Source organism: Schistocerca piceifrons, chromosome X, assembly GCF_021461385.2.
Source record: "Schistocerca piceifrons isolate TAMUIC-IGC-003096 chromosome X, iqSchPice1.1, whole genome shotgun sequence".
Classification (NCBI taxonomy): Eukaryota; Metazoa; Arthropoda; class Insecta; order Orthoptera; family Acrididae; genus Schistocerca; species Schistocerca piceifrons.
Genome location: NC_060149.1, coordinates 804,542,070 through 804,548,069, shown reverse-complemented (window position 1 = coordinate 804,548,069; position 6,000 = coordinate 804,542,070). Strand labels below are relative to the sequence as shown.

The 6,000-nt window shown below is 44.8% G+C and overlaps 1 non-coding gene across 1 annotated transcript; it reads right to left on the bottom strand.

Moving 5' to 3' along the window:
- Positions 1-767: 767 nt before the first annotated feature.
- On the bottom strand, positions 768-849 carry Trnas-gga. The gene is given in 2 exon segments: positions 768-802; positions 812-849. It is a non-coding gene; the product is annotated as a tRNA-Ser (tRNA).
- Positions 850-6,000: the final 5,151 nt, after the last annotated feature.

The window sequence follows — 6,000 nt, the reverse complement described above, 5'->3', positions numbered from 1 at the left end:
TTTAGAGTGAGTTGCAAGTGGAAGAAATTTTATTTGCGACGCTGCGTGCCTGAAATTTAGTGGACTATTCATTACGTCGCGAAAAGTTGAAAATGCACAATTTGTCTCATGGTTTAGATTCCATATATAAGTTAAAATTGACTGCGAGAAAGAAAACGAAACCGCACATTTTAAAATCACAATATTTTCTTCCTGGCAGTTGATTTTAATAGAAAATCTGTAAATTCTTGTTTAAAAAATTGTGTAGCCTATGTTCGTTTGAATGTTTAGTAGAGTATCGACCAAAAGTTTCAAGCAAATTCCTCAAGATTGTTTCGAAATTTGTGCTAACAACATTTCTTCTGCGTATATTGCTTGTATATTTATACACCACATATATTTAAAAAATATGTAACCTATATCCACCTGAAAATTTGTAAGAATATCGCGTAAAAAGAAGAGATAAATCAGTCAAGGACTTTTCAAAATTTCCGTTAACAGTGTGTCTGATTTGTATACATTCTGAAAAATGTGTAGCTTATGTCCGTCAGAGCGTTTAATGGAGTATCGCGTAAAAATTTGAGGTAAATCGGTCAAGTTATTTTGGAGACTTTTGCTAACAACCTTTTTGTTTTATGTATTCCATATCCGTCTGTATAATGTAGCATATCTCCGTTTGATGGTTCAAATGGCTCTGAGCACTATGGGACTCAACTGCTGTGGTCATAAGTCCCCTAGAACTTAGAACTACTTAAACCTAACTAACCTAAGGACATCACACACATCCATGCCCGAGGCAGGATTCGAACCTGCGACCGTAGCGGTCGTGCGGTTCCAGACTAGCGCCTTTAACCGCTCGGCCACTCCGGCCGGCTATCTCCGTTTGTACCATTATTAGAGTATCATGTAAAAATTGTAAGTAAGTCGATAAAAAGTGTTTAAAGATTTTTGCTAACAGTCTTTCAGACATACACAGTATATACATACGCATATAACATATATGTTCTAAAATACGTATCTTATGTCCGTCAGAATGTCGTGTAAAAATTTGAAGTAAATCGGTCAGAAATTCGAGATATTTGGTAACAACGTTAAACTACGACATGTACAGAGGAATAAGTCTCGGAAGAGTGTCTCCAGTAATGTACTAACAGTATACGAAGGGCGATTAAATGTGTTAGTTCATTTCATTACAGCTTATAATGTATCATTTTATTGATGGTAGGTAGCTCTGAACAACGTGTCACAGAACTCCTGAAGATAGACGTTGACTGTGGATATTGTATCACAGACATAGTCCCTTTGACTGCTGAGAGATGTCGCTAAACCCGCCCAAACATGTAAACAACCATACATGAGCAGAGCCTATTAGACGGAGTGGGTCCGACAGCCGATCAATTCGAGTCATTCCACCATCAAGTAGGTACACGGCTCGTGTTGTCTGTAGTCCAACCATGCCTAGGCGGTCAATACCGCGGTTTGATCGCGTCCGCATTGTTACTTTGTGCAAGGAAAGACTCTCAGGTAGGGAAGTGTCCAGGCGTCTCGGAGTGAACCAAAGCGATGCTGTTCGGACGTGGAGGAGATACAGAGAGACAGGAACTGTCGATGACATGCCTCGCTCAGGCCACCCAAGAGCTACTAGCACAGTGGATGACCGCTACCTACGGATTATGGTTCGGAGGAACCCTGACAGCAACGCTACCATGTTGAATAATGCTTTTTCGTGCAGCCACAGGACGTCGTGTTACGACTCAAACCGAGCGCATTAGGCTGCATGGTACACAACTTCACTACCGACGTCCATGGCGAGGTCCATCCTTGCAACCACTACAACATGCAGTGCGGTACAGATGGGCCCAACAACATGCCGAATGGACCGCTTAGGATTGGCATCACCGGTGATTGTCGCATATGCCTTCGACCAGACAATCGTCGGAGACGTGTTTGGAGGCAACACGGTCAAGCTGAACGCCTCAGTCACACTATCCAGCGAGTGCAGCAAGGTGGACGTTCCCTGATGTTTTGGGGTGGCATTATGTGGGGCCGACGCACGCCGCTGGTGGTCATGGAAGGCGCCGTAACGGCTGTACGATACGTGAATGCCATCCTTCGACCGATAGTGCAACCATATCGACAACATATTGGCGAGACATTCATCTTCATGGACGACAGTTCGGGTACCCATCGTGCACATCTTGTGAATGGCCGGCGAAGTGGCCGAGCGGTTAAAGGCCCTACAGTCTGGAACCGCACGAGCGCTACGGTCGCAGGTTCGAATCCTGCCTCGGGCATGGATGTGTGTGATGTCCTTAGGTTAGTTAGGTTTAAGTAGTTCTAAGTTCTAGGGGACTTATGACCACAGCAGTTGAGTCCCATAGTGCTCAGAGCCATTTGAACCATTTTTTCTTGTGAATGACTTCCTTCAGGATAACGACATCGCTCGACTAGAGTGACCAGCATGTTCTCCAGACATGAACCCTATCGAACATGCCTGGGATAGATTGAAATGGGCTGTTTATGGACGACGTGGACCCACTAACTACTCTGAGGGATCTACACCGAATCGCCGTTGAGGAGTGGGGCAATCTGGACCAACAGTGTCCTGATGAACTTGTGGATAGTATGGCACAACGAATACAGGCGTGCATCAGTGCAAGAGGTCGTGCTACTGGGTATTAGAGGTACCGGTGTGTACAGCAATCTGAACCACGACCTCTGAAGGTCTCGCTGTATGGTGGTACAACATGCAATGTCTGGTTTTCATGAGCAATAAAAAGGGCGGAAATGATGTTTATGTTGATCTCTATTCCAATTTTCTGTACAGGTTCCGGAACTCTCGGAATCGAGGTGATGCAAAATTTTTTTTGATGTGTGTAGTAGTATAGATACACCATACCTCCACAATTCCTTATCACATAAAAAAGTGATATTCCAAACGCCAAGGGATAATAATGAATAATTCTTTATTTACCTCCGGTTTCAATTTTCAGTGCAGCTTTAGGTATTATAAAATCATTTACTACGGTCTGCATAGGTACATTATTACTTGGGGTCAAACAAAAAACCGCGATGCTGTGACACGTTGTTCAGAGCTACCTACCATCAATAAAATGATACATTATAAGCTGTATTGAAATGAACTAACACATTTAATCGCCCTTCGTATACTGTTAGTACATTACTGGAGACACTCTTCCGAGACTTATTCCTCTGTACAGTTTTTGATTGTGTGTTATCTAAGTAACTGATTTCATGTGTTCAGTCCTTTGCTATCCCTGAGATTCGTGTCTGATCGGCATCAGTGCGTCTAGATGCGGTAGGAACAAGTAAACTATTAATGTCCTACCATTAAATTAGAGAAACAGTTTGTGGAAGGACGGGAAAAAGACATTAAATTAATCGTGATCAGTTCGTCGCAGTCGAATATTAGCGAAACGTTCAACGCACGAAAAAATGGAAACAATTATAGAACTCACCGGTCTTTCAGAACGAGATAGGACAAGAAAATCATTAAAATTACCAACTAACATAACGTTCGGGAACTAAACTTAATTAAGTAAACGAACAAAAGATTTTAGAGGCTTTTAAAGCCATTTTCTTTAGTAGTTCCCAAATTATTGGTCTTCGTAAGCGAATTTTGTCGTATCCTGAAAGTGAAGGAATCTCAGGCACGAGAGAATGGAGGGTTCGGGGGCAATAAACCACGTACAGCAACTAAACTTAGAAAGTCGTTTTACGCAACATCATTTTTACATTAGAAACTTCTGCATAACGTATACTCAGGAACCATTCCTCGAAACGTTCTCTTTGCTTTCACGTGGAATAGAATGTGTATACTCTGAAAAAATTATTGATCTACCAAAGAAAATAGAGCGACGTGAACGGTTACGCAGTATCATTGCATTACATAAATGTTTCTTATCTCATTCTAGACATAGCAAGGTAAACAGAAGGTGCATTATATATTTTTAAAATATTGTCATGCAACTGATGATAAAACACGTAGTGGAGGATTTCATGCAATGATGAACGAAATTTTCGTATCATCTGGAGGGAGGAAAAAGGAAATGAGAAGTACGTTATTACAGTTTTCTATAGACTGTCTGCATAAGCTTGCTACACGACTGCTGTATCTCGCTGTTACGGATGGTAGAAATAAATACAAACTCTATGGAACTTTCCAGCAATTTTCACACAGAGATAGACTTGAAGGATAATAAATAATTAACAAGAAAATATGGTCTTTGAACTTAGATTTCTTTCTAAAGGCGCCAGAATAGATTTGAGATTAACTGCGAACAGCAAGAGGTAGTTATCAGTCGGAAATGCTACAGTAAAATGAATCACCAAATCCGGCCAATCATCGTTTTATACAGTAAAACGTGCAGGCGCTTATCAGACGATGAGTCAGAGCTGAAAAAATCGCAATATTCACTGATTTGTGTACTCACTAACATTTAGCACATGCACTTATACACACAGCTCTTAGTGTTTGCAAGATGCTGTTGTGCGCAAAGGACAATAAAACCATTCCAATTAGGCGGTTGACACAGAATTTTATTCAGACCTTGAAAACTATAACAAGATATAAACTACGTGGTGTGACAGATACACGGTTTCAAGCTAAAACCCCGGCTGGAAATGTAATGGCTGTACCCAAATTTCTATGCGCCTTTCCATATCTTATTTATGAACCAAATATCTGTCTATCAAATATGAATATACACTCCTGGAAATTGAAATAAGAACACCGTGAATTCATTGTCCCAGGAAGGGGAAACTTCATTGACACATTCCTGGGGTCAGATACATCACAGGATCACACTGACAGAACCACAGGCACATAGACACAGGCAACAGAGCATGCACAATGTCGGCACTAGTACAGTGTATATCCACCTTTCGCAGCAATGCAGGCTGCTATTCTCCCATGGAGACGATCGTAGAGGTGCTGGATGTAGTCCTGTGGAACGGCTTGCCATGCCATTTCCACCTGGCGCCTCAGTTGGACCAGCGTTCGTGCTGGACGTGCAGACCGCGTGAGACGACGCTTCATCCAGTCCCAAACATGCTCAATGGGGGACAGATCCGGAGATCTTGCTGGCTAGGGTAGTTGACTTACATCTTCTAGAGCACGTTGGGTGGCACGGGATACATGCGGACGTGCATTGTCCTGTTGGAACAGCAAGTTCCCTTGCCGGTCTAGGAATGGTAGAACGATGGGTTCGATGACGGTTTGGATGTACCGTGCACTATTCAGTGTCCCCTCGACGATCACCAGTGGTGTACGGCCAGTGTAGGAGATCGCTCCCCACACCATGATGCCAGGTGTTGGCCCTGTGTGCCTCGGTCGTATGCAGTCCTGATTGTGGCGCTCACCTGCACGGCGCCAAACACGCATACGACCATCATTGGCACCAAGGCAGAAGCGACTCTCATCGCTGAAGACGACACGTCTCCATTCGTCCCTCAATTCACGCCTGTCGCGACACCACTGGAGGCGGGCTGCACGATGTTGGGGCGTGAGCGGAAGACGGCCTAACGGTGTGCGGGACCGTAGCCCAGCTTCATGGAGACGGTTGCGAATGGTCCTCGCCGATACCCCAGGAGCAACAGTGTCCCTAATTTGCTGGGAAGTGACGGTGCGGTCCCCTACGGCACTGCGTAGGATCCTACGGTCTTGGCGTGCATCCGTGCGTCGCTGCGGTCCGGTCCCAGGTCGACGGGCACGTGCACCTTCCGCCGACCACTGGCGACAACATCGATGTATTGTGGAGACCTCACGCCCCACGTGTTGAACAATTCGGCGGTACGTCCACCCGGCCTCCCGCATGCCCACTATACGCCCTCGCTCAAAGTCCGTCAACTGCACATACGGTTCACGTCCACGCTGTCGCGGCATGCTACCAGTGTTAAAGACTGCGATGGAGCTCCGTATGCCACGGCAAACTGGCTGACACTGACGGCGGCGGTGCACAAATGCTGCGCAGCTAGCGCCATTCGACGGCCAACACCGCG